The 4324-nt window shown below is 29.2% G+C and overlaps 1 long non-coding RNA gene across 1 annotated transcript; it reads right to left on the minus strand.

Annotated features, from left to right (window-relative positions):
• Nucleotides 1-823: 823 nt before the first annotated feature.
• Nucleotides 824-2476, minus strand: LOC116185335. Its single transcript, XR_004150171.1, has 2 exons — nucleotides 1747-2476; nucleotides 824-1648 (listed from the first exon to the last, which is right to left on the minus strand). It is a non-coding gene; the product is annotated as an uncharacterized LOC116185335 (long non-coding RNA).
• Between the last annotated feature and the right edge of the window lie 1848 nt (nucleotides 2477-4324).

Here is a 4324-nt window from a genome sequence, read left to right on the forward strand (position 1 = left end):
ATTTATATTATTATTTCCTATTGATAGAAGAAAAGTTACTCAAAAATTATAAATATTATAAGAAATGATCGCGGCTCAGGACAAATTAGAAAACATTGTTTTGTAACATTTTCAAATCAAAACAAGAGAGAAAAAAGGAGAAGAAAAAGAAACAATCTAAGTTAGCTAACGGCGAAACTCGATCTCGCGTCAGGTAACGACACGTGACGAAAATAGTAATACTGCCACGAGCCTGTTCGAATTGGACCACATATGGCGTGAGTAACAAGGGAACCGAGTGAGGGATTTCTTCGATATTGTGCGCTCACTGTGTCCACTCGACGTAGGCGGATTACGGATAGCAAAGCTGGCGGGGAGGGAATCGCGGAGGGTTAAATCCTGATCGCGTTTCACGAGCTACCACCTTCGAATGTTGCACCAACTTCCATTAGCGTTACCTACGGTATCCGGTCAAAGAAAACTTTCTACAGAGACGAAACCAGAGTATCGTTTCGTATCCCGTCAAAACACCGCTTTTCTCTCCTCTAACCATCGGTGCATGTACCCTCTTCGACTCAAAGGGGTTACTTGTTTCTTGTTTCTTTTTTCCTTCTAATGGCATTATCACATAACTCGATGCTTCGATGTTGTAGTTTATCTGAAAATTAATGATGGAAATTTTACTAAATAAAGTTATTTAAAAATTTAGAAAGATAAAAAATAAATAGAGTTTTGTATATTCTCTTGTCTATTTTAAATTTTTTCTATAGCAAATAAAAATCACATTTTCTGATAAATATACAATTCCTTTGAATCTAATTTTGTTTCATGAATTTTTTATTTGTTTTTTCCCATTTTATGTTTGGCTTAGATTCGAGAAACACTCTTTATATACACCATTATGTATGTTTCACTACTGTATGTTTCACATAGTGAACCACAAAGAAGATTTTCTCGAATTATACCTATGCTTATAGTGAAAGAATTCTCTTGGCCGTGAAAGGGTTTTTCCGAAAGACGTATACTACAATACCGAGTTTCCAAGGATTATCAATGGCTTGGAACGTTTTTGTGCTCATATGCGATCATGCGTTGATATAAAGCTGCAGAGACAATTTTTGAGATAAACAGAGATTTGGAAAGTTAGCTCTAGTGACTATGGCTTTTTCTTTGAATTAGTTTTTCAGATTTGAATCATAATTAATAAAAAATTTTTGATTCCTTATTAGATTTCTTTAAATAAACTAATATTAGAATTATAAAAAAAATATATTAACAATACTAAGTGTATAGATCAATGAAAAAAAGACATGGATGACATCGAGGCTAGTTTTATTCTCACTGTGAAAAAGCTCTACATGGACCAAGATCAGCTGCAACCCATAAATATCTTAGCCCTTTCAGCTGGCTCCACACTGACCATAGACGAACCTGAATTATTGCGTCCCACCAGTTAAACTCTTTACAGACATCGGACCGTTAGCTCATGGATGCTGCATCGTTACCGCTTTTTAGATTGCTTAGAAAGTCAAGGTTGACCATAAGTTATAGAAACCGGTGTCGTTACCGCAAAGTAACGTCCGTGTAAAACACATTCTTGCGCTTCCAATCGGAAATGGAACAGTCGACGTGCGATCCTTTCTATGGGAAGGTTATACGTCCTTTGAAACTAAAATGGAAGGATTATTCTAAATTTAAAAAAATATGTTGCATATAATAAACTATGTTCTAAATTTAATTTTTTAAAAAGATATAATTTTTACGTACATTAAAGGTTATAATGTATGAAATTACTTATTGATTTAAATATTTTATTTCAAATACCTTTAATTTATATATATATATTTTAAATGAATATTCGAATGTTTCTATATGACTATTATTTATTGGAATATCCGTTTCAAGTATCACATTTTTCATAATCTGTCCATGTAAAATTTTCGTAGCTATTTTCACGAAATTATTTTTACAAGGAGAAAATTAAATGCATTTATCGAGATAGCATTTGAAATAAAGAATTAAAGAATGTTTAGTTATAAATGTCAAAAGAGTAAGTTTAAAGTTTTGCAATGAGACTCCCGTTTTAAATTTCATTTCGAAAGATACGATTTCATCGAAAAATAAATACGAAAAATATGGCGGAAACGTAAATCTGATGCCTGTGACGCAATACAATGTATGATTTTTCATACCTGCGAAATGTTATGTTTAGTTCGACTTGATATATATCTGGTAGAAAAGAATTTATTCAGAATTAGAATTATAAGAATAGATATTAGGTAAGGACACTTTGTATTTGGCAAGTCTTTTGACTTGTCTGATACAATATCTATATATATTCGCCTTTACAATCACATTGAATGACAAAATCTGAAAAAGCTTTTAATCGTTTAAAAGCTCTCTAAAACATTGCTGAATGCAATTTTTTTATTTTAGATGGTAATCGATAAAGTAAAAAAGTAAAGAAAAAAAAAATTAAAAAAAAGTTAATATAAAAATGTCATTTGAGACTTATTTATTATTTATAAGTAATTAAAATTGACAATTCTATCTCTGTTCGTCAATCTAATCGATTATATTTTTGATAGTCTATTTTATCGATTCTATTGATTCTATCGATTCTATTTCACTTCGTCTAATGCACTTGTTGCTAATTTAAGAACAAACTACAATTTTTATATTTATTTTGGTCTCTATTGTATATTGTAATCATATATTAATTTATTTTATATAGTATTATTTAGTTAATTAAAATCTGGAAAAAAAAATAGTAACAACATTTGATAGTTTTGAATTACTTAATATAGAATTACAATAATTTCATATCAAATCATATTTTCTCAATATTGTATTCATCTACATCTACAATCTAAAATCTAAATTAATCTTTCTTAAAGTAATTCTCATCAAATTTTCATTTATCCTTCATGTGTTTCTCATAAAAAGCAGATTTTGTCAAACAAATTATTCATATTTCTAATTCCGAAGAAAATCTTCGAACTCAATCGTGGATTACCTTAATTATCCTTACTAAAATCCTTTATAGAAAAAAAGTATTTTACTCTATATCAATTCACTTCAATGCACATCGAAACCATGCAATTTAAACTTTCGTATATACAAGAATCTCGAAATATCACATAATGCCCGTCGAAACATTATCCTTTAAGGTTAGGATCGCACGAGTGAACGATTTCGAAAGCAACGACTTATCCTTCCCTCGTTGGCGCTGTCGTCGCGAGCAAAAGGATTGGCGAGAGTGTGAAGAGGGCAACGGAGCGTGTCACAACTCGTTACGACCGATGAGATTGAAATCTTTAAAAGCGCGCCGATTGCTACCCCTCTCGTCGCCAACCCGTGTTTAACCGTGTAATTTGCCATGAGAGAGGTATCAAGTCGTGATAACGATCGCTACCTTACAAGAAATGTAATACGACAACCTGAAGGATGGATAAAGAAGATCCGTTCGATTAAATATCTCTCGTATATTGTATTAAGCCGTTGAAAAAAGCGTATAGTATGCTATTTGTCCTGTGATTACATGTGTTATTGAGACATGATGCCACAGGTTAGATTTTAACATGGATATTTATATATATATTTATTTTTATCTCTAATTTCTAATATCTTATATAATCTTTAAGACTAGAACTATAATAAATATCTATTTTATATATAAATGATTGATTAAAATAATGTCATAAAAATAAGTAGGTAATTATATTTCTTTATAAAATATTAATTTCGATAAAATCATTTTCATATTTTCGATAATTATAAAAGAAAAAATATGAAATCTATTATTTTGATTATAATGTTAACAGATTTGATTATAACATTAAATAATGGATAATATAAGATATTAGGTTATGTTAGATAATACGTAATACGTAATTTATATTAACGTAATATGTAAATTATATTAACAAGCAATTTTTCTCATAAAATCGCGAATGAAATTGAAGATTTTACAAGACAAATGCAGCTTCATTTTTGATAGTTTTGAGTTATACTTTTTAGTTATGAAATGTAATATACATAAAAAAAATATTATATTATTTAATCCATTAATAAATAAAAAAAAATTCAATAACAAATAAGCGAATTATTGTAAAATTTGGATCTGCATTTAATATTTAGATATAAAAATATTCAATACGAGATTGCATTGCTATGAAAATTAATAAAATATGTGGAATACGATTTCCACATTATTCGAGGTTAAAGAATTAAATTACGCATTGATTGGCACTCGAGAAGAGTAAAGATAATAAAGTAATTTCATCAAATAATAAATACATCGTTTTTTCTTCTTCAAGTATAGTTTTTATCTTTTTTTTTTTTT

Source organism: Apis dorsata, unplaced genomic scaffold, assembly GCF_000469605.1.
Source record: "Apis dorsata unplaced genomic scaffold, Apis dorsata 1.3 scaffold_162, whole genome shotgun sequence".
NCBI classification, from domain to species: domain Eukaryota; kingdom Metazoa; phylum Arthropoda; class Insecta; order Hymenoptera; family Apidae; genus Apis; species Apis dorsata.